This window comes from Felis catus, chromosome C1 (genome assembly GCF_018350175.1).
Source record: "Felis catus isolate Fca126 chromosome C1, F.catus_Fca126_mat1.0, whole genome shotgun sequence".
Lineage (NCBI taxonomy): Eukaryota > Metazoa > Chordata > Mammalia > Carnivora > Felidae > Felis > Felis catus.
This window is the reverse complement of record NC_058375.1, coordinates 205,962,274-205,987,011: the sequence shown is the minus strand read 5'-3', so window position 1 is coordinate 205,987,011 and position 24,738 is coordinate 205,962,274. Positions and strand designations below refer to the sequence as shown.

General features: G+C 45.8%; 1 protein-coding gene across 4 annotated transcripts in view; it reads right to left on the bottom strand.

Moving 5' to 3' along the window:
• Positions 1–24,738, bottom strand: part of SGPP2 (sphingosine-1-phosphate phosphatase 2) — a 110,798-nt gene that overhangs the window by 83,754 nt on the left and 2,306 nt on the right. The window contains exon 2 of one of the 4 annotated variants that reach the window (XM_023259722.2): positions 17,954–18,094. The exons of the other annotated variants lie outside the window; for them this stretch is intronic. The gene's annotated coding sequence lies outside the window, so the exon portion shown is untranslated. The remainder of the gene's footprint in view (positions 1–17,953; positions 18,095–24,738) is intronic. 4 annotated transcript variants of the gene reach the window in all.

Sequence of the window (24,738 nt, the reverse complement as noted above, 5' to 3'; positions counted from 1 at the left end):
ACGTTCCCATGTACCCTGCTACCACACTCACTGATTATGGGGATACATTTTTTTTTTAAGTTTATTTTTGAGACAGAGAGACAACACAAGTGGGGGAGGAGTAGAGAGAGAGAGAAGGGGACACAGAATCCGAAGCAGGCTCCAGCCTCTGAGCTGTCAGCATAGAGCCCGACACGGGGCTCGAACTTCCGAACAGCGAGATCATGACTTGAGCCAAAGTCCCGCACTCAACCAACCGAGCCACCCAGGTGCCCCCACGAAGACTCAGTTTTAAATCAACGTATCACTGTTCTTTTCCTTCTCTTCCTTCCTTTCATTCACTTAAGACGTTGGATGTCTATCTTCTCTTAGTTTTCGTGCCTTTGTCATGTTATCAGTCTGAAACCTGAAGCTCAGAGCTGCTAAGAGACTGCAGTCGACGGGAAACCATGGCAAGCCCTGAATTCTTTCCCCTCAGATAAGAGAAGGGGCATTTGTATCGGGGGTGGCTGTGGTTCCCAGAACAGCTCAGGGCTGAGCACTTCAGCCCCTCAGACATCTGCTCCACACTCTCCAAGCCAGCCACGGATAATGCAGAGGATTTAGGCTCTTGGCACATCAAAATAATTTTTTATACACGTATTAGACTAGATAAAGAGGCAGCTGGAGAATGCCATACATCACAGGTGCCTTCTAAATATTAATATGACTGTCAAAGTATTTGCCATCAATGGGGCGAGAAACGGATTATACTTTTTTTTTCAGATCACACGAAGAAAATACACTAGTCATTTTATAGAGCACTTTTCTCCCTTCAAAACATCCCCCACATGATTGATTTCACTGGTACTCTGAAAAATTGCTTCTGGAAAGTTTAGAGCGGAGTTGTGGTTTTTTTCAGTCTCTGACTCTAGCTTTTCCTCCCTCTCTTCTCTTTAGTATGGTTTCTATTCATTTTCTGTTTCTTACTCGGAGTGAAGAAATGGCGGGGGTGGGAGGGAGAATTCCATTGAATTATGAGAACAAGAAAGTGTTATCCATTTGGTCAGAATACAGTTTTTTATGCTATGAAGGAGATACACAAAGAGGTTGATATTTATAACTCAGGACAGGATAAACCTCCAATGGTTAAAAAAAAAAAAAAAGAGGGAATCTGTTACCCTATTTACCCAGAGGGCTCTCAGAACTGACTGGAAATATCCTCCGGTTTGAGTTTGAGTTTTAGGACACACAGGAAGGCAGGAGACAGAAAAGCAGGGTGTTCTCATGTCTTTCTACTCTCACATGACCAAGGCTCCACACACATGCTCCCCACCTCCAGGAGTCCAGCTGGGACTTCAGGAGAGACATGGTGTCGGAGGTGGGTCCCTCCTGGGTCCCGTGACGAGGTCTGCCAGCCGCTCTCCCACCAGTACACCTTTTAAGGCAACCACCCCATCAGTAAGCAAGATGATCTCCGCCAGAATCCTTGTGGAATCTGGGATCCTGACCACAGTTGAGCTCTTTCTGCTTTGGAGAGGCAATCTCTCTGCCTGCCTGTGGATAACAATCGTTCTATCCTCAGCGATGTCCCTTTAGTCTTAAACCGATTGTACGTGGGGTGCCTGGGTGGCTCAGTGGGTTCAGCCTCCGACTTTGGCTCAGGTCATGATCTCACAGTTTGGGAGCTCGAGCCTCGCATCGCGATGAACCCGAGCCCTGCTTGGGGCTCCTTGCTGCCAGTGTGGAGCCTGCATGGGATTCTCTCTCTCTCTCTCTCTCTCTCTCTCTCTCTCTCCCTCTCCCTCTCCCTCTCCCTCTCCCTCTCCCTCTCCCTCTCCCTCTCCTTCTCTCTGCCTCTCATTCATTTGCACGCGCAATCTCTCAAAAACAAATAAACTTAAAAAAATAATAAACTGTGTTTGTAGAAAATGGCAGCCTATAACTATGTGGAAGATGGGAAGAGAGGAGAAGGATGGCCTCTGAGAAGTTTCCACAAATGCCTTTATGACGGATAAGAGAGCTTCCACAGTGTCAGAGCCATTAGTCTTGGGAAGGGCGGGCTTAATGGGACTTGGACGCTGACCACGTGACCGCTGATGTCGTCCTTGTCCACCAGGCATGGTTCGCTAGGAAATAACATGGGGCTCTGGAGCAGTTGGTGAATGGTCTCCTAGTCTCAGGGGAGGCTGAGATTCTTGACTGACAACATTTGATAAGTTTTGAGCTACAAGAAGGCAGTTCGTAGGGTCCTAAGCCATGACTACGGAGGTTCTCACTTGGAGGCGGGATCCTGCTGCCTTGAGCCCCTGTTTGAAGTTGGAGACGTGCTCATTTTCCTCCTCTTTGCCAACAGGGCCTGGCATCGAAGGGGCCACAGAAGAGCACCCTGCGCTCTGAATTACGGCCGAGGGATCCACTCACTTTAGCCTACACGTAACTGGCTTTTGCAACATTCGTTGCCAGAACGTTCAGACTCCCTAGATTCTGTCCTTCTTTTAAGGATTGAAGGCCAGCAACAGTGCCCACGGGCCTTGTGAGGAGAATCCGTGATCCTCCTACGCGGCTGTCCTATGTTCTCCGTGTCCAGCCAAGCGCTCAACTGGACCATCTCTGCTTCTCACCTGGCCTGGGTGGGCTTGTCGGTGCAAGGATCACTAACCCAGTTCGTGCTCATGTGTCCTCAGCCGTAATGGCTCCTTGGTGTCCTCACCAAGATGGCTCCTTCCCTTCTCTGCCGACCAGCCTCCGCCTCCCTAGCCTTTCCGAGAAGGGTCACTTGGTCACGAGCACCACGTGGGTAGAAAGGGAGACACGAGACAGAGGGTGTGGCTGGAAGACCCCACCTGCAGGAATCACACACACAAGAACGTGCTGCACAATCTCCACAGACGGGAATTCTACAACCCCGCTCTCTCATCCAGCCCTAATGTTCGGCAACCTTCGCCGTCAGGAAATTCCGCCATAAATAACCCAAATCCTTCACGCAGCTTAAAGCCATTGCCTCCTACTCTCTACTCACTGGAGATGGGGAACAGCTGGCCACCGTCCTCTGTCCCAAGTTCTTTGTCAACTGGATGATTGGATTCTGGCTCTGGATCACTGTCATGATTAGGGGTCTGACCAGTTCCATATTGTGCCGTCTGCAAAAGCATGTCGAATGGGAAGATAAAATTTTGAGCATGCTGTGCCTTAGAAATGTGCCATGAGGAGAACACGATCCCTCCCCGGGCCACCAGGCTGTTTGCAGTTTATACATTTGTGAATGCGAGGCGTCTGCACAGGAAAAAAAAAAAAAAAGAAATGAGGTCTTCCCGAGACTGGCTCTGCATTGTGAGCAGAACATCGAAGGACGCCAAGAGCCTCTAAAAGCCAGCAAAGGAGGGGCGCCTGGGTGGCTCAGTCGGTTAAGCGTCCGACTTCAGCCAGGTCACGATCTCGCGGTCCGTGAGTTCGAGCCCCGCGTCGGACTCTGGGCTGATGGCTCAGAGCCTGGAGCCTGTTTCTGATTCTGTGTCTCCCTCTCTCTCTGCCCCTCCCCCGTTCATGCTCTGTCTCTCTCTGTCCCAAAAATAAATAAACGTTGAAAAAAAAAAAATTTAAAAGCCAGCAAAGGTAACAATGCACACTTACTAAGTGCTTACTAAGCACTTGCCGTGTTCCCATCACCTGGACTGTCTCGGATGCTCTTCCTAGGCAGGCACTCGATTCAGCGGCGCCAAGGCTAACTTGCCCAAGTTTATGCACCTGTCAGTACTTGTTCAAACCCAAGCGGTGGGGTGGGGGGGGGAGTTCACAGATTGGGATCTCTGAGCCGTGCCTTCATCCAGCGCCCAAACCTGGTCCCGGTGGGTCCAGGCAGCTCACGGCATGGAATATGGTGGTTTCGACCACCATACTTGGCCACCGGCGGCCGAGAAGTCACGGCAAAAAGCAGGTTCCCAAGTACGTGCCCTGGAACCCGATCTGGATCGGAGGCCAGGCGCTGCCGAATACCGCCGTGGACACCGGCCTGCCTGCCTCAGTGTCCTCAGCAGTAAGGCAGTGACAGCAGCCGGCTTGCTGCGGGTGCCGGAGGCACACCGCGCCCCTTTGTCCAGCCGCGTGTGTCCTCGTGGTGCTGTTGCCACCCGACAGCAGCTGCTTCTCCGGTTGCTGTTCTGCCACGTTCGCTGGTCTGTAAACCCAACAGTGCACGGGCTTCTGCGCGCCCGATTCACCCCTGGCTCCCCAGCGCCCGGCCCGGCACAGGGAAAGCCCTCGGTAGTATTTGGAGAAGGAGAGGTTCCCGTTAGGAGGAGGAGATAAGAGCACCGGTATACCGCGTAATAAAGGGGCGGGGGAAATAAATACGTAAGTGTACTGTTCTTCCCACTGGTCACAGTTTGCTCCGTCAAACCGAATAATCTGCCATTCAACTTTGTCCCGTGTGCCTGACTTATCTACCGTGGTTCCTTCTATGGGCACGCGATGGCCCTTCCGTTCCTCTCTTCCACCGTGCAGCCTGGGCCCGGATCCCAGGGTTCCCTGCTGCCCCCAGCAATACCTCCGAAATGTCCCGGGAACTCAGCTTTTCAAAGCATAGCAATCAGAGACATCGTGAACTGCTTACTAGATGCCGCCCCACGGCCCCCTCTGGCTTGTTAGCAGAGCCCAAACTCAGGTCGAGCCTCGGGCAATGGGGCAAGTCAATCTGGACAATTGTACGGCCTCCTTTCTCTAACTTACTTGCAGTTGGGGGGCGGCCGTGTCACCCCACCCACTCCAGCCAGTGAGAAGTAAGGAGGTAGGGAGGAGCCTCCGGATAAGCTTCGGTTTTCTTTGTAAAGAGGACAGAGACAGCTGTCATTACTCCCACCTCCTTCCTAACTTGAACATGGCTACGACGCCAGGAGCAACGGCAGCCATCTTCACATCATGAGACAACAAGCCAACAAACTAAGGATGGAGAAGCAAAAAGCAGCAGCGTGAGTCCTCGACGATATTGTGAAGCGGCTGAACAAACGTCGGCATTCCCCAACCCTAGACTTGTTACATGAGAAAAATCAAAATTTCAAGCCAACTCTTAACAGGGCTTACTGTTACCCATAGCAAAAAAACAAAAGCAAAACAAAACAAAACCAAAAACAACAACAAAAAAACCTTAACGGATCAACTCTGCCCTTTATAATTGTAATTCTTCCTCTTTCCATATTTTCTCATTTCTGTCAATAACTCCAAATTCTTCAGGCTCAGAATGCTGAGCTATCTTTGGATACAAGAGGCCAAGAAGGTATCTAAGTCCTGCGAATCCATTCAAAATGTCTCAGTCGGGGCGCCTGGGTGGCGCAGTCGGTTAAGCGTCCGACTTCAGCCAGGTCACTATCTCACGGCCCGTGAGTTCGAGCCCCGCGTCGGGCTCTGGGCTGATAGCTCGGAGCCTGGAGCCTGTTTCTGATGCTGTGTCTCCCTCTCTCTCTGCCCCTCCCCCGTTCATGCTCTGTCTCTCTCTGTCCCAAAAATAAATAAATGTTGAAAAAAAAAATGTCTCAGTCAAATCGATAAGGACGCGCACACAGGCACCCATTGTAGAGTTTACACTACCAGGAAAAATGGAAATAATTTTAATTGACTGGCAAACAAACAATGGATAGAAAATGGGATATTATGTAGTCATTAAAATACTGTAAATAAATATTTGTAGATGTGGGACAAAGCTCTAGGTAGGTCAACTGGAAACTCAGGTTGGAAAACAGTATTTTTATTAAAGTTGCCTATAATACATGCACAGGAAAAGTGTCTAGAAAGTTATACCCCAAAATAGTGACAGGGAGTATCTACGGGTGGCCTGGGTGCTGAGACTGACCATTTCATTTCAAACTTTTGGTTATTTATAGCTCCTATAGTAAATACATACTGCTCATGTAATTAAAAAAAAAAAAGTTCTGTCATTTGGTTTTGGTGCCTCTGATTCATCCCACTGTCTCCCTTCTCCCATCAATACCAGAATCGAGGGAAAACACTTTGGTCACTGATGCTGGCCATTCCCCCACCTCCTGTCTCTCACCATTTCAACCCCTACTGTACTGTGTCCCCAAATTAACCGTCTCATCATCTGCATTCTTCATCCCGTTGCCCTGTTTAAAGTGAACAAGGATCAGGGCACCTGAGCGGCTCAGTTGGTTGAGTGTCTCACTCTTTTTTTTATTTTTTTATTTTTTTAAATTTTTTTTTCAACGTTTATTTATTTTTGGGACAGAGAGACAGAGCATGAACGGGGGAGGGGCAGAGAGAGAGGGAGACACAGAATCGGAAACAGGCTCCAGGCTCTGAGCCATCAGCCCAGAGCCTGATGCGGGGCTCGAACTCACGGACCGCAAGATCGTGACCTGGCTGAAGTCGGACGCTTAACCGACTGTGCCACCCAGGCGCCCCGAGTGTCTCACTCTTGATTTCGTCTCAGACTCTTGGTTTTGGCTCAGGTCATGATCTCGTGATTCGTGGGTTCGAGCCCTGCGTCGGGCTCTGTGCTGACAGCACGGAGCCTACCTGGGATTCTCTCTCTCTCTCTGCCCCCTCCCCGACTTGCACTTGCGCGCTCTCTCTCTCTCTCTCTCTCTCTCTCCCGCCTACCTCTATCTCAAAATAAAAGTTAAAAAAAAAAACCACGGAAGCCACAAATTCTAGAAAGGTCTCATTACCTCTAGAAAGGTAAAACCACATGGGAACAAAGCACGTATGTGGCCAACATTTGGACTGCCAAGGCCCTGCTTTGTGGTTAAGAGGGAGCCACCACCCTAGGCAAGGTTACCTCCTGGCTGCGACAGTTAGTTACCACCTTCACCCCACATGGGACGACCATTACCATACCCATGTGGGGACCTGGAGGTGTGGCCTTATTCTCAAAACTCTGCACACAGTCAAAGGAAAAGGGTAAACATAAAGGGCCCCTTTTCCCAGTCACTGCATAGTTAATGCTCTCCTGGGTCGGAGCGCAGGAATCTTGGCACCTACATGCTCAAAGCATTATCGTCTTACTCACACATACAATGTCTTTTCCCATTTTTGAATTCTCTTCACTTACAATACTCTAGTCTTAAGCATGAAATCAACACGTCATCTACAATAATAAAACAGAATCTCCACGAATATTTTTCCACATGACATCACATTCCTTGTTTTCTAAAATCGGAGAACGTCAGCTGTCTGAACTGGATATTTGGTAAGTTTCACCTCCTCTGAATGGGTCCATCACAAATCTTAGAAGCAGCTTCTTCCAAAATGTTCACTTAGAGTTTTCTCACGGGGAGTGAGGGAGGATCCGAGAAAGGAGGGTCTTGTTCAACTGAACCCTGATGATCTCTCAGAATCTGTCCTTTCTCCCCACTATGTTATGTTCATCTGTTTACCTGTCTCCCTGATGAACTGACAGGCCTTCAACAGCATGGTAAGCAGGGCAGATTCATTGCTGAGCACTCAGAGGGTAATTCAGCAGCCGACATACTGTTAGGTGCTTCGTATATTTGGCTGACCATTGGTAATATTATCTCAGAGCAAAAAACATTCTATAATACACGTTCCATAACTCAGTAAGCTCAGACGAGGGGAAGCAGGACTTGGGCAAGCATTTTTATGGCAAGTGACTGGATACTCCAAACTATCAGAAGGAAGGAATACAAACCTGAATATACTTCAATACAATGTCAAACGTATCTGGCCCCAGTTTTAGGGTGGAAGCCGTTCTGAAATGCTACAGGAAGATCTGTACGACTCCTCCTGCCCCACCGCTCATGCCCCACCATAAAGAGGTGAAATTTATTCCAGGAAAGACCTGTTGGAAAAAGTCTGCAGTAGGGGCATTAGGACTAGTAGGAGCTGAAGCAAGGGTGGTGGGCGGACAGCAGAGACGGTGGGGTAGACGGCGTTTGAGGGCTCACTTCATGCCAGACACAATATGGCACTCATTGGCACCCCCAGTGATCTTACTCACATCTCAGAACCCTGGGAGGTTTAGACGATCATTTCCCCCATTTCACAGATGAGAAAAGCAAGGCAGTAGAGCTCATGTGACATGCCCAAGGTGATGTGGTTCGGAAGTTTAAGAAGAAAAGCACCACTCCTTCCCTCCCTCTAGGCTGGCCCCTCGTAAATCCTTTCCTTTGGTAATAAGCTGAAATTAAAGAAAAGATTCACAGAGGAAAGCCGGGGATACCTGGGCTTCAGGACGCGATACCTTCGACTTCGCAACGCAGTCACCATTCGCATGATATACTGTCAATTTTAATATTGTGACTATTTTGGGGGGAGAAGGCACTGACAATGTCATTTTCTTTTGAAGTGTGGGTGTTTTCTAAAGGTCACCATGCGCAAATGTGCCGATTCCTTCTGAGGCGTTCCTTGGTGTAATACTGTGATTGAATATTTGGTTACTCTGAGTTCAGGTTTGTTCACTCAAGCCCCACTCTGACTGACCTTGCTGTGCCTGTGGGGGGAGTCTTTGCAGTACTGAGCCCCACAAAACAGTCCTGCTCTGGAGGAAGCTAAGGGCCCCGAGCCAACCCTTTCCAATGTTACATTATATTATAGTGGATCCATAAACTGCTACACACTTCAGAGTTCAAATAGAAGTTCAGGAACACATTGCAAAAAAAAAAAAAAAAAAAAAAAAAAACACTTTTTATCCAAAAAAGAAAAAAAAAATTTAATGTGTATTTTATCTTTGACAGAGAGAGACACAGACAGAGCATGAGCGGGGGAGGGGCAGAGAGAGAGGGAGACACAGAATCCGAAACAGGCTCCAGGCTCCGAGCTGTCAGCACTCAGCCCGACGTGGGACTCGAACTCACGGACCGCGAGATCATGACCTGAGCCGAAGTCGGACGCTCAACCGACTGAGCCGACTGAGCCACCCAGGTGCCCTAAAAAACCACTTTTTAAAAAGACATTCTGGATATTCAGCCAAGAGAAACTTGTTTTTCATGTTCAAGGATATTTATGTAATTAAGCAAATTTTACGATACATACGCAATATTCACAGACCCATGAAGATGGCCTGCACAGTTAGGTTGTCCAATGCCTATGGGACACATCACCCAAGAAAGCCAAGAAGGGTGGGAGAAGGGGCTGGAGGAAGATACTTCTAAAATACACTACTTCAGGGACGCCTGGGTGGCTCAGTCGGTTGAGCATCTGACTCTTGATTTCAGCTCAGGTCATGATCCCAGGGCCGTGGGATCGAGCCCCGCTTCAGGCTCTGTGCTGAGGATGGAGCCTGCTTAAGATTCACTCTGCCTCTCTCTCTCTCTCTCTCTCTCCTTCTGCCCCTCTCCCTTGCTCATGCTCTCTCTCCCTAAAATTAAAAAAAATAAGGGGTGCCTGGGTGGCTCAGTTGGTTGAGCGTCCAACTTCGGCTCAGGTCATGATCTCACAGTCTGTGAGTTCAAGCCCCGCGTCGGGCTCTGTGCTGACAGCTCAGAGCCTGGAGCCTGCTTAGGATTCTGTGTCTCCCTCTCTCTCTGCCCCTCCCCTGCTTATGCTCTGTCTCTCTCTCTCTGTCAAAAAGTAAATAAACATTTAAAAAAATTTTTTTTAAATAAAAACAATAAAAATAAAATTAAAATAAAAAAAAAAATAATAAAAATAGGGGTGCCTGGGTGGCTCAGTCAGCTAAGCAGCCGACTTCGGCCCAGGTCATGATCTCGCGGTCCGTGAGTTCGAGCCCCGCGTTGGGCTCTGTGCTGTCAGCTCAGAGCCTGGAGCCTGTTTCAGATTCTGTGTCTCCCTCTCTCTGGCCCTCCCCCGTTCATGCTTTGTCTCTCTCTGTCTCAAAAGTAAATAAACGTTAAAAAAAATTTTTTTAAATAATATAATAAACTATATTACTCCAAAAATTCTACTAAGTAATATTTTTGTCGTGTCTGCTATAAGCAGTCAACATTGCTATTGATTGTATCATGACACAGACTGAGTAAATTCCATAAATGGAATGTGGATTCAACAAAGAAAATCTTTTTTAACTCACCTTCTATAAGATTAAAGGAGCTTTTAAAAAACCCGCATGTGATCCTTTCACTACATACAGAAAAAATAGCCAATATAATTAAGCCAAAATTCATGAGTACATCTCTTGGAAAACAAGCTTTAAAAGGGAGGGAAAACAAGGTTTAAAAGGGAGGGAAAATAAGGTTTAAAAGGGAGGGAAATGTAAAAACCATTCCTTTACAGTCGAGGACACGGAAAGAAAGCGGGCTATCCCTCCTTCTACTCCATATAATACTGGAGGCCCTATCTATGCAGTGAGGTAGAAAAAAATAAATAAATGAAAGGTAAAGGAATTGAAAAGGAAACCAAAAATCTTCTTTTTGACTGTTTTTCATAGCAAACACAAAGAAATGAGAGCCAATTTGTTAGAATTAATAAAATTTTGGCAAGATTGCCAAATCAATACACAAAATTCAATTACATTCCAACAGTCCAGCAGAAAGCCAATTTCAAAATATTGTTTTAATAATAACAAAAACATAAGGTGTCAAGAAATCAATCTAGCAAAAGTGGTGCAAGATTTTATGGAGAAAACTATAAAACTCTCCTGGAAGATATTTAAAAAGAGTTCAATAAACGGCAAGTCCTAACATGTTCGGGGATAAGAAGATTCTGTATCATAAAGATGTTAATTACCTCCAAATTAACCCATAGACTTAATATGACTCCAATTGACATTGAGTGAAAGTAAATCATATGCAAACATTATTTTACATTTCTTTAGGGAAGTAAGAAATATTCATGTTTTTAAAAGAAAATATCCTGGGGCGCCTGGGTGGCTCAGTCGGTTAAGCATCCGCGTCCGACTTCAGCTCAGGTCACGATCTCGCGGTCCGTGAGTTCGAGCCCCGCATCAGGCTCTGGGCTGACGGCTCAGAGCCTGGAGCCTGTTTCGGATTCTGTGTCTCCCTCTCTCTCTGCCCCTCCCCCGTTCATGCTCTGTCTCTCTCTGTCCCAAAAATAAATAAACGTTGAAAAAAAAATTTATAAAAGAAAATATCGATTTGGTCTTTGAAATTAGTAATTGTGCTTTACCTTAAAATAAAAATGGACCAATTCTTATATTATTCAAATAAGAACCACACCAAACAATAGATAAAGGTGGCTGTGATGCCCCTACGCAGAATCCTACTTCAGGGTACCTTTACTTTAAACACTGTCATCACAGTAGGCGGAACTGAGTTCCAACACAAAGCATGCACAGATACTGCCTGAAGGTGACCCAAGAACTAAAACCCAGTCACAACTGTTTGGATCTACAACAATAAAAAGGAATCTTCCTTGGATGTAAGCGATGACTCATGGGAATCTACCCCCAAAACCAAGAGCACAGAATTATATTAAAAATGATTTTTACAATAGCATCAAAAACATCAAATACCTAGGGGGGAAAATCTAGCATCATATGTAAGACTGTAATCAAAACGCAAAAATATTATTTAAAAAAAAGAAAATATCTAAACAAAGGAAGGGGTCTACCGTGGGGGAGGGGGGTTGGGGAAGAGATCTTCCAAAACAACCTTTAAAGAAACAGCAAACACTACTTGCCAAAAATCGACCGAAGGGTTGGGTGATAACACCCAACATCTTTTTTTCTTAAGACTTTCCTGGACTCTGTAATAATACTGTTTCGGCCAAGTAAAGGAGAGATCGTTTTGAGACCAAACTCTTTTCGGTGCATTAAGGAATTCTCACGAGTGTAGAAAAGCATTATGTGTTTTAAGTTCTAGGCATTTCATGGGGTAGTTTGGACCGAGCAGGAAAAGGTGTGCTGCAATTTCACGCGGGGCCTTTCTGCAGAGGCACGGAGGGGGCAGCCATTTTGTTTCATTTAAGAGAGTTTTGGTATACTTCCAATGGCGTAATAACTATCCCCTGAAGGTAGGAACACAAGCAACCCTGCTGATATTTGGTTGCAAAGATGTCCATGGTAATTAAAAAAAAAGTTTTATGTGGAACAATGTTAGTAATCTTAGTAACTAATATTCCTCAAAAGTATAAGACATCCTCAGGGGAAATTTTTTTCAGTAAAATGAAAATGGCTTAATGTTCTCTAAACATAAAACCGCTACCCTTTTATTGTAAAAAATCATTCCAGATCCTTGAAGAATATATATTCAATGCATGCTTGTGTAGTTTTTGAAATTTGGATTATATTCTGGATATTTTTCATTTTTAAAATTGCTTTTTTTTGGCGAGTATTTCCATGTCCGCAAGTATATGGAATTTTAATTACTTTCAAGATCTCCTTTGGATGTCATGATTAAGTTTTTCCCTTTGTAGAATATAGTTGAAGAAACCTTTTACAATGAGATATCTGATAAACGCTTTCTCCCACCAGTGGGAGAAGGGCATCCATCTACCAAACAGATGCAGTGGGTTTGCCATTCAGGGGAACTGCTATTGTTGACGTTGAAACCGGAAAAGGCCGCCATTCAACTCTGGATTTGTGCCTCCATTCAGCTTCCCTGGCCATAACTTCAGCCATTGTCATTGGCGGTCCAGTTGAAAGAAAGGGGAAGCTACTTTACTTTTAACGTGTAGGGAATTCTCTTTTACAGTTTTTAATTTAAAATTAGCTGTTCTCAGGGCACCTGGGTGGCTCAGGCAGTGAAGCGTCCGACTTCAGCTCAGGTCATGATCTCATGGTTCGTGGGTTCGAGCCCCGCGTCGGGCTCTGTGCTGACAGCTCGGAGCCTGGAGCCTGCTTCGGATTCTGTGTCTCCCTCTCTCTCTGTGCCTCCCCTGCTGGCCCTCTGTCTCTGTCTCTCAAAAATGAATAAATGTTCTTTTTTTTTTTTTAATTTAAAATTAGCTGTTCTCAGAGCACCTGGGCGGCTCAGTCAGTTGAGCGCCTGACTCTTGATTGCGGCTCAGGAAGAAAGACTGAAGAACTTCCGGATTGGACTGGTTGGACTAAAGAGACATATCAGCTAAGTGCAGTTTATGCTTCTGCAGTAGATCCTTGGACAGCCAATTATATTAGGAGAGCAATTCGTGAAAACTGAACAGCTCCACAGCCTGCATACCGTTACCCTGATAACTGCGCTGTGGTTACGCATGAAGCTGACGTTAGGAAAACAGCGGTCAAGGGCGCATAGGGATGTTTCTGTACTATTTTTGCAAATTTTCAAAAATCTGAAATTACATCAAACTAAAACGTTAAGAGCAAAAGATAGTTAAAATAATACTTGATGCTTCATAAAAAACCAAATGTCCAGGGGCGCCTGGGTGGCGCAGTCGGTTAAGCATCCGACTTCAGCCAGGTCACGATCTCGCGGTGTGAGTTCGAGCCCCGCTTCGGGCTCTGGGCTGATGGCTCGGAGCCTGGAGCCTGTTTCCGATTCTGTGTCTCCCTCTCTCTCTGCCCCTCCCCCGTTCATGCTCTGTCTCTCTCTGTCCCAAAATTAAATAAACGTTGAAAAAAAAAAAAAAAAACAAATGTCCATAAACGGTCTGTAACGAGGATCCATTGTCATATGTTTGTGCAACGGATGCTCTGTGGCATAAAAAATGTAACCACCACTGGTACACATCCTGTATGATTCCATTTATGTGACGTTCGAGAGCAGATGAAACTAAGTCCTGGTTGATGGAGGCAAAAGAGTGGTTCCCTGGGAGAGGGTGTTACTGCTCGGTGGGAGCCTGAGGGAGCCTTCTGACTTTCTGGAATTGTCCTCTACCCTCCTCTGGACAGTAGTCACAGGGAGGGAGACACAGAGTCAGACGCATCAAGTCGCACATTTACGATCCGTGTACTTACTATCCCAAGCTTATAATAAAGAACAAGGAAAACAAAAACAAAAGGAAGGTAATACTAAATGCTGACCATGGGCTAGCTGTCTTGGATTGCCGTTTGGAGCGATCATTGAGATACATTTTCCAGAAGGCCATTTGGCAGTAAGTGTGACAACTGAATTCAGCTGCTTCTGTGGTTCTCAGGAAATAATTCGCTATTTAGACTCCAGGTGAAGTACAAAGACAAACGCTGAAACAATCCAGATATGTACGTCAGGAATTTTTTTGACCACTGGAAAAAATTTTAAATTCCTATCACCTATTGAATTATAACACAACTCTGAAAAATCGCATAATTGAAGTATGTTCAGTAATGTGGGGAAATGTTCATGATGGTAGTAAAAAAAGCTAATTCCAAAATCGTATGCGTATGCATATCCATAACTTATACATTCTATATTTGCACAGAAATAAAAGGAAGCAAAACTCTAAGACATTAACATTTTTTCCCCCAGGTTACAAAATTCGTGCAGGATTTTTGTTTTCTTCTTTTTACTTTTTGGTATCTTCCGCTATTGCTAACATAAACGCGAATTGCTTTAAGAGTTGACAATTATAAAGATCAGTTTCAAGATATTTGATATCTTCCTAGCCGAAAATCATCAAAAGATCAAAATTCAGAAAGAAGGGGGGGAAAAAAAACAACCCAACTTCTAACAGAGCCTCTTTTCACTTGTCATGTTTTTAACAAAGTCTCTGATGTCTATTTCACGGCCACCTTTTAAGTCACCTTGTAAGAGAGGGTGATTTTTTTTTTTTTAACTGCCAAGAAATGTGTTCTCCACCAATGAGGTCCTGGACCCTCTGTTCCCAACGTTCTACCCCAGGGGGACTTCTATTCACCATTACCCGGTCTTCCTCTCAGCCACAGGAGTCCTTGCTTTGGGGGCCGTTTCCCATACAATTCTATGGCAACGAAGATTTTTGCCACGTGGAAAAAATCAAAACATACCTGAAGATTACAGAGAGTGCATTTATTTCTCCTGCCGACACGACCACCAAAAAGTGGCATTAACAAAAGCAAGAATGAATCTGACGGGTAGTTTTGTTGTATTAAACGAATGAGTGTAAAAATGCCAGTGAGCATCTGGGGACTTTGGGGCAATACTCAAAATGGTTCAAGGAAACCGTTACTCCCTTTTCCGCCCCCTCTCAACATCTCAGGTGGTTATTTCCTTCCCCTTCCATCCATGCTGCCCTGCGCGTGAGGAGTTGTTTTCTTCGATTCTTAAAACACTTTGCTGAGGAGTCCATACCGAGTTCGAAGCAGGAGAAGAAAATGTGCCTCGTAGTCGTCACTGGATTTTTCCGTATCTCATTTGCTTCCTGTGTGGAATGTATCCCACCAGGCGAGGAGAATAATAAAGACCAGCGGAGGCCCCCGATTTTAGCATTTTCCTAGATTCCTAACACAGAAAGCAGCACTCTACATGTGTTGCCAGGAAACTGTGACAGTATTTTCTCCCAAGAAAATTCCGTGCCAAGTAAAATGCAAAAGTGCCTTTGCTCAAGACAGAATTCTTATCAGGACAGCAGAGGGTTTAATAATTGACAAAAAACTGGAACAACGAAAGTGAAAGTGCTTTTGTTAAAAAACGTAAACATGTTGACGTCTTCATTATAAGTCAAGGAAATTAGAATTAGACAGGGCCTGCTGCTGACAGCTTTCCAAAACATAGTAATGTAATCACAGTTTTTTAAGCTAAGTATTTTTCCCATAACCAACGTCATGCAATACCTAAACTCCCCTCGCGGTGTCCAAACGAAGAAAGTAGACCAATTAAAAAGTTGTTCATTAATCAAAACCCTTTATCCTTTTCCTGGATAAAAAGGAAGGACCTGGCACTGAAGAAACAAAACAAAACAAAAACAAACAAAAAAACCCATGATGCTAAAAGAAGACACAGCCAGGTAGTCGGGGATGAAACGAACCCGGTTGTCACAGGAGAGAGCAGCCTACCTCGTTTCTGCCGAGAAAGAGGTTGAGTGCAGCACACCCTTCCCTACGTGCTTCGTTCGACAGGAAGTACGAAAGCACCTGCCATGTGCCAGGCCCATGTGAGGCCCTGGGGGTGCACAGGAGAAAGAGGGATCTGCCCCTTGCCACCACCCCCCCCCCCCACGCCCAACTACACAAAAAGGATAAAACTAATGATCTAATCGCAGTTATGGGCAAGTTGGCAAAGCAGTAGGGACCAGCACATTCTGCTTGCAAGGGAAGACCCACACCGGCCCCCTCCAGCGAGAGGAGTTTGTTGCGTGACTCCTCAGGAAGGAAGGAAAGGCTTCTGGCAGCCACACGGCCAGTCTCTGTCCCTGAGGCCCCCCCTGAGCCCTTCCATCCTGAAGGTCAACAGTGCCTCCAGCACCTGCCCTCAGAAGTGGCGCCCATCACACTCAAGCCTCAGCTTCCTGCTCCACTTGGAGTTTTCTCTCCTGCTTCAACACTTGCTGTGGGCTTTCTGCCCTCCTTGCGACGCTGGCTTCTGCTTTTCCACTGCTTTCTCTGTCTCGAGCCTTCTGCCAATGGCCTCCTCTTTCTCTCTGAAGTCCAGGACCACTCCACCGTTTCTGTCCCTGCCTCTGGATCTTGCATTCAGACTCCCTCAGGGAGCAATGAGATTGGCCCCATCAGTCACTCTCCAGGGTGCAGTGTCCCAACTCGGTGAGGTTCTCGCACCAGAGCGTGTCATCAGATGCTGACCAGCCTATAGAGAGCTGCCATTGATTGGAGGGCTGCTCCCCAATCCAATCAGTTTGTGGCCATAACGATGGGGTTCCAGGATTAAAACGGTGGTATGAAAATTAGTAAAAGGAAACCTCCTCTGGAAAGAAACCCAGCGGCCAGCAGGGGGAGCCCTCAACACCCCACCACTCCTCAGCCAATCGCAGACCCAAAAGGAAGAGAAAGAAGTCTACCCCAGCCACAGGAAGAAAGGTTTTCTCCTTGCCCAGCAACAGCCCAGCCAGTGAGAGGCTGTCACAACTCAGCCAACGAAAAGCCATTATCCGACAAACTCCCCATTTATTCCAATGGACGTTTTGTTTGTAACAGCCCTCCCAACTTCCCCCTTCCCTCTACAAAAGAGCGTTCCTCTCCTCTGTTCCCAGGACTTGCCTTGGTTTTGCTGTGGTTTGCTTGTCCCGAATTGCAATTCTTTGCTAATCCTGAATAAACCCATTTTTGTTGCAAAATGACTGACGGTTTTATTTTTAAGGTTCCCAACAGCAACCTAGGTCTTAAGAAACCATGAGTGGTCTCTTTCCTCCCGAGGAGGTTGTGGGTGAAGGTGATACTCGAGTTTCATGAAGAACCCCACACAGATACCAAGGCTTGATTTCATGTTAGTGCCATGTCCCCCGTTACCATTTTTTTTTACTTAAAAAAAATTTTTTTAATGTGTATTTTTGAGAGAAAGAGTGAGAGAGACGGAGTGTGAGCGGGAGAAGGGCAGAAAGAGAGAGAGACACAGAGTCCGAAGCAGGCTCCAGGCTCTGAGTTGTCTGGCAGGGGCTCGAACTCACAAACGGCGAGATCGTGACCTGAGCTGAAGTCAGACACTTAACCGACTGAGCCACCCAGGCGCCCCTGTTCCCCATTTTTTAAATGCTTCAGCACCAGGCCCCCTCGATAACCCCCACAGACATCACCATTCAATCCCCCACTCCTTTCCGTCAGGCACAGCGACACCCCAAGAGCCTTTCTTATCACCAGGTCCCAGTCCCCAGTTCTGATTGGGCACAGGGCATGAAATCGATTTCCCATCCCCCTCGTCTACAGGATGAAGACCACATTCTGCAGGAAGCCACACTCAGGCTTCAGCCCGAAACTCTGGCTCTGGCCCCAGACGCCAGCTCGGAACACCATACCAATGTCTTCATGCAACCTGGGCTCGACGTTCTCCATCTGTCTTTCCGGGTCCGCTCTCCGCCTCTCTCCAGCGAGGCTGACCTATGTCGACTGCATCAGGCAGCCTCCCGATCTCCCCGGCTTCTGACTGCATTTGGTCCAAGGGAGACACTGGCAACATACGAGAGGGCACATGGAGAGCGAGTTGGTAACAGATCTCCCCCACTCCTCCTGCCAGCCTGTGGCTGTGTTTCTCTACTAACGGTCTTGGCTCCTGTCCGGAGTCTCTCTCTCTGGCAGCTAAGCTCTCACCGGGTCTGAGCTTACCAGGACCTTGTCTTCTCCCCTTGCTTTTTGAGGCTGAAGTCATTTGCTCCGAGATGCTGTCCTCCCCTGTCGGTTTTTTTCACACACTGCCTACACCTTTTGGAAATGATCCCGTCTTTGAACTCCCTTCAATTGCCTTCCCTGTTTTTGAAAAAATTTAAATAGACTTTAGTTTTTAGAGCAGTTTTCAATTTGCAGAAGGTTTCACTGATGCATTAAAAAAATTTTTTTTAATGTTTATTTATTTTTGAGAGAGAGAGAGAGAGAGCGAGCGAGTGAGGGAGGGGCAGAGAGAGATGGAAACACAGAATCCAAAGCAGGCTCCAGGCTCTGAGCTGTTAGCACAGACCCCACTGCGGGGCTGGGACCCACAAACCGCAAGATCATGACCTGAGGTGAAGTGGACGCTTAACCAACGAAGCCACCCAGGAGCCCCAGATGCCTTTTTATTAACTAAATTCCACACTCTATCCAGACTTCCTTAGGTTTTACCTAACATCCTTTGTCTCTATTCCAGGGTTCCATCCAGGATACCACAATTACATTTAGTTTTCATGTGTTCTCCTGGCTAAGACATTGGTCGCGCTTTCCTTGTTATCTACGACCTTGGCGATTTCGAAGAGTGCAGGCCAGCGATTTTGCAGAATGCCCCTCAGCTAGGGTTTGCCTGGTGTCTTTCTCATGATTACATGGAAAGAAGAACACACATGTGAAGTGCCACTTCCGACATGTATCAAGAGTGTATCATTTACCTACATGCATCAAAACCACATTCTGTCAACAGGACTTGACCGCTGTTGACGTTAACACTGATTACTGGCCCACGTGGTGTCTGTCAAGTTTCCACTCTGGAAAATTACTCCTTTCCCCCCTTCTTTTTCCCCCCGTTGTACCCTGTGCAACTCACACTTAAGGGAAGTTACGGTTTTCCTCCTTGAAGGTGAAGTTGGACTTGTGGTGGGTTGTTTTTTTTTTTAAGGTCAAATATACGTAACATAAAATTTGCCATTTTAACCATTTTTAAGGGTTTCTTTTTTTTTTAACGTTTATTTATTTTTGAGACACAGAGAGAGACAGAGCATGAACAGGGGAGGGGCAGAGAGAGAGAGAGGGAGACACAGAATCTGAAACAGGCTCCAGGCTCTGAGCGGTCAGCACAGAGCCCGACGCGGGGCTCGAACTCACGGACCGTGAGATCGTGACCTGAGCCGAAGTCGGATGCTTAACCGACCGAGCCACCCAGGCGCCCCTGGGGTTTCAATCACCCTTTAATCTCTTGCCTGCTGGCAACCCAGGCTGAACGTGTCGCTCTTCACCAAGAATGACAACGTGTCTGAGTGTTTTATCATTTGAGATTTCCAGGTGAAGAAAAGAAAATTCTCACCTTTTCAGCTGTTTGATTCCTACTGCACTTTTAGCCCCTATCAAGACTTCATGGGCCTCCCCAGGGATGGTGAGCCACTCCTGCTAGGGTCTCCCTGGCCACATATGTATCCTATTATTATGTTATTATCAGCCTATTATTATTATTATTATTATCAACTCGTACCCAATTATTATTAGCCTACATATTCTATTCTGGTATTTTTTTTTTTTTTTTTTGCATCACACCTTTTTCTTTGTGGCTTTCCCAGGGCAGGAACTAGATCTCATTTATCTTTGTATCTTTAAGGCTGAGGACCACCCCAGAGACACAGTAGCTGCTCAAGAAATAAAGGAAGAAAAGATGGGATAGAAGCAGAAGGTGGCCTATTTCCTCCCAAGATTAAAGAGGGTGTTTATAGCTGACAGTGGTGAGGGGGTGAGAAAATCCACACTCACCGTTACATATCTTAGAACATCTGTTCTGTGAGACAAGCTGGTGTTGAAAGGCATTATATGTGTATTTCCCCCCCGGCAGTTCCGCATGCAGAAATTTGAATTAAGGAAATAATCAAAGACTGAACTCAGTCTTGGCAGTGATGTTTTTTTGGTTTCTTTCGTCTTTGGATTTGACACCAAAACCAAAAGCAACCAAAGCAAAAACAAACAAGTGGCACTACATCAAATTAAAAAGCTTCTGCACAGGGGCGCCGGGGTGGCTCGTGGGTTAAGCGTCTAACTCTTGGTTTCAGCCCGGGTCATGATCTCACAGTTTGTGAGATCGAGCCCTGCACTGGGCCCCATGCTCCGGTGTGGAGCCTGCCTGGGATTCTCTCTCTGCCCCTGCCTTGCTCTCTCTACTCCCCCCCGCCCCCAAAATAAATATATAAACTAAAACAAAACAAAATAAAATAAAAAAAACCTTCTGCATAGCAAAGGAAACCATTAACAAAGGTTTGAAAAGGCAACCTATCAAATGGGAGAAAACACTTGCAAATCACGTATCTGAGAAGGGGAATTAATATCCAAAATATAGCAAAGACCTCATACAACTCAATAACAATTGTTTTTCAAATACCGGGCAGAAGATCTGAAAGATCCTCCTCTACAGTCCTCTGCTGTAGCAGCTGAGCTATCAAAGGGTACTGAAAAGACACTTTTCTAAAGAAGACATCCAGATGGCCAACAGACACATGAAAAGCTGCTCAGTGCTACTCGTCATCAGGGAAATGCAAACCAAAATCACTAGGAGATACCACCTCATACCTGTTACAAAGGCCATTATCAAAAAGACAAGAAATGACAAGTGTTGGAAGGGATGTGGAGCAAAGGGAACCCTTGAGCACTGCTGGTAGGGATGTAAACTGGGGCAGCCACTACAGAAGCAACACGGGTGTTCCTCAAAAAATTAAAAATAGGGGCACCTGGCTGGCTCAGTCAGTAGAGCATACAACTCTTGATCTCAGGGTTAGGAGTTCGAGCCCTTCGCTGGGTGTAGAGACTCTTAAAAATAAAATCTTTAAAAACAATTAAAAACACAAATACAACATGATCTAGCAGTTCTATTTCTAAGTATTTATCTGAGGGGAAAAAAAAAAACACTAACTCCAGGGGCACCCGGGTGACTCAGTCAGTTAAGTATCCGACTTTGGCTCAGGTCATGATCTCACGGTCTGTGAGTTCGAGCCCCGCATCAGGCTCTGTGCTGACAGCTCAGAGCCAGGAGCCTGCTGAGGATTCTGTGTCTCCCTCTCTCTGCTCATCCCCTGCCGCACACTGTCTTTCTCAAAAATAAATGAACATTAAAGAAATTAAAAAAAAAAAAGAAAACACTAACTCCAAAAGATTTCAGCGTTATTTATAACAGCTGAGATTTGGAAAGAACTTGAGTGTCCGCTGATGGATGAATAAAGAAAATGTGCCACACACCAACACACACTGAAATATTTGGCCATAAAAAAGAAGGAAATCTTGCCATTTTGGAGAATATGGATGGAACTTCAGGGCATTATCTTAGTAAAATAAGTCAGAGAAAAACAAACACCATATGATCTCATTTACATATGAAATATGAAACAAACAAAAAACTTGAATTTATAGAAAAGAGAACAGATTGGTGGTTGCCAGAGGCAGTGGGGGTGGGGTGGGTGAAATGGGCGAAGGTGGTCACAAAATACAAACTTGAAGTCGCAAAATAAATAAATCATGGGGATGTAATGGCATGGTGACTATAGTTAATAATGTATATCTGAAAGTTGCTAAGAGAGTAGATCTTAAAAGTTCTCATCACAAGAAGAAACACTGCAATTACGCGTGATGATGGATATTAACTAGACCTACTGTGATCATTTCACAATATTTACAAATATTGAATCATTCTGTTGCACACCCGTAACTAATAGATTATGTGTCAATGACATCTCAATTTAAAAAGACAATCAAACAGGGGCACTGGGGCATCTCAATTGGTTGAGCATCTGACTCTTAATTTTGGCTCAGGTCATGTTCCCAGGGTCTTGGGATCAAGACCTATCTCTCACTATCTCTCTCTCTCTCTCTCTCTCTCCTCTCCCATTGCCCTTCTCCCTCCTTTGCTCTCTAAAAATAAAAACATAAAATTAAATAAAAAAGACAATCAAGGTATGTGGAAAGGTACTTGTACAAAGATGTTATTTTTTTTTTTAATTTTTTTTTCAACGTTTATTTATTTTTGGGACAGAGAGAGACAGAGCATGAACGGGGGAGGGGCAGAGAGAGAGGGAGACACAGAATCGGAAGCAGGCTCCAGGCTCTGAGCCATCAGCCCAGAGCCCGACGCGGGGCTCGAACTCACGGACCGCGAGATCGTGACCTGGCTGAAGTCGGACGCTCAACCGACTGCGCCACCCAGGCGCCCCTAGATGTTATTTTTCATGCAAAAACCAGACACAGTCTAAAAGCCCAGCAACAGGCTAACTAAATTATACTTTGACCATGCTATGGAGTAACACAGAGCTACGAAAAATGAAGTTGAACATTTACTGAATGATTATCTTTGGGCAGTGGTATAATGGGCTTGGGTTTAACTTCTTCTTGGTATTTTTCCAAGGTTTCTCACCTGAACCACGTCTGTAACTAGGAAAAAATGGTCGAAGGTTCCTTTTCAAAGGGGCTTTTACCATTTCAAACTGGAACATCAAAGATCATCAAAAGGGGGAGTTCGACCTGTTGGCCAGTTGAGTTTTAACCCAGCCAAAAGGTGGCAGCAACTTCGACCGCTGCCTCCAGCATCCCTATCCACGTCCTGAGCACATTAAGGGTGGTCGGCCCCAGGAGAAGAGAAGTTGGAGCCTCCCGTCTCTGTTTGCCAGTTTCTTCAGCCTCCACCTCTGACCTGGCCCCCGGACATGGGCTTTTTTTGCTTGTTTTTAAAGCTCCTCTAATTGGCGCTAATGGCCAGCCACAGGTGGAAACCCACGGTTCTGTTCCATTGTGCCCATTTGCAGATGCGGCCCAGGGAAGTTCCCTGAGTCACAGAGGCGGAGCCAGATCTAGGTGTCCTGATTCCTAAGATGGTTCTTTGCACATTCGCAAGCCAGTAAAATCAAGGGTGGGTTTTCGTGGATTGACGCACCTGGAGGGCCCCAAAGGTTTCAAGAAGGAAATAGGAGTACAAAGACTTCCGTAAACAACATATCTTCGATCCCTGCCTCAACCCAACTGTAAGACGATGTCTGCGCAAATAGTTATCAAAAAGTATTTATTGAGCACGGTACAATTTGGAAAGACCTCTCCGGTCTAACAGGGTGACGGGAAACGGCACTGTACCGTCTATCTGAAGGCAACTGAGTTGAGTAAGCAGCAATGATAAAAAAAAAAAAAAATCAAAATACCGTTATATCCACGCTGGCTTTATCACAGGAAAAAAAAAAAAAAAACACCAAAAACCCAAAACCAAAAAAACACCACAATTGTAACCAGGCGTTTGCCCTTCTACTCGGTCCCAGGATCCCTGCCTCTTGATCTTGGCTACTACCAAGGGGGTTCTCTTACAGTTACCCTTGCAGACTGAGAGCAACGCGTTCTCTTTCCACCCAGCCTCCGCCCTGCTCCCAACGAGCCCCAACACCTCACACCTGCTCAATGAGACAGATAAAATGAAACCCTGGAGTTTTTCCCTGGAAGGTGCATGGTGGAGAGAAGTTTAGACTCGGGAGTCAAAAGGTCTCACTGTGTGGACACCTGGGAAGTCCTCCATAAAGCATTTAACCTTCTAGGAGTCGGAACCTGCCTGTGAAAGTCATGACTACCAGGAAATCTCTGAGGTCCACTCTGACTTAGTCAATGACAGCTTTGTGCAAACCCGGCCCAGCCCCGGTTTGTAAAAGATGTAGTTAATCTTTAACTAATCAGTGCTATGGTGTTACAGGAGAATTTGTAAAGGAGGCCCTTAATCATTTCCACATTTGTCCTGTTTTAAGAATTAAATTCAGCAAATGTGGGAGGTGAGAAGAATTCGATTTGTTGCATTCTAAAGTCACCCAAATGAAAACACTTCTCTACTGTTTGAAGGACCTAAATCAGCGTCCAAGAGCTGCCTGCCTTCTAGGCTTGGTGGGGAAAAAAATTGATCTTCAATATTTAGTCTTCAACTAAAAAAAATCTTTCATATCTTATCTTGAATTTTTAGCTCTCTCTTCCTTTTTCATCATCTATAGTGAGTGCAGTCGTGTTTGGGACGGGAAGGGGACAACCCCTACCATTCTGTTCGCCGAAGCAAGAAGAGAGGTCTTTGCAAGAAATCTGCTCATCTTGCTCTTAAAAGGCAGGTTTAATTTTGCAGTCTGCACTCACATTCACAAAATTCACTGATCTCCCATGTGAAGAAAATCATGAGCACACCAGGCAAGTTTCCTGCATTCTGAGAGCTTATCACGCGCTGGAGACTGGCAATAATCAGCCACACAAAGGCATGTTTGCACAATGTGATACGTGCTACAATGAAGAATCACAGGAAACAAAGAGAGCCTATAAGAGGGGGAGTGAGATTGGAAGGTGAGCAAAGGTGTCTCTTGAACTGACCTTTGAAGCTGAGGGATGAGTGGGACTGTTTGGAGAAAGGACAGGCAGCAGCGGAGGCAGACCACGGGCTGGGTCGAGGCCAAAAGTCCTGGGGGTGGGGGGAGGGGGGAGAGCTGCTGGAGAGAAGTTTTCCAACCACCCCCTTAAGGTCCTATTAATTGCCCAGGGCAGGTGTCAATCATTTTCCTTTTGAAACTCTCCCTGGATTTGCAAAATACTAATCTTCCCAAGTCACCTGAAACAGACTCTTCTTTAAAAACGTTCATTAACTTCTCAAATGTTCAAATGTATCAAATGCTCTTGTGAGGTATTTTCCCACTCAACACAATGACCTCTTATCATGAACTTTTAGCTTCCTCTTA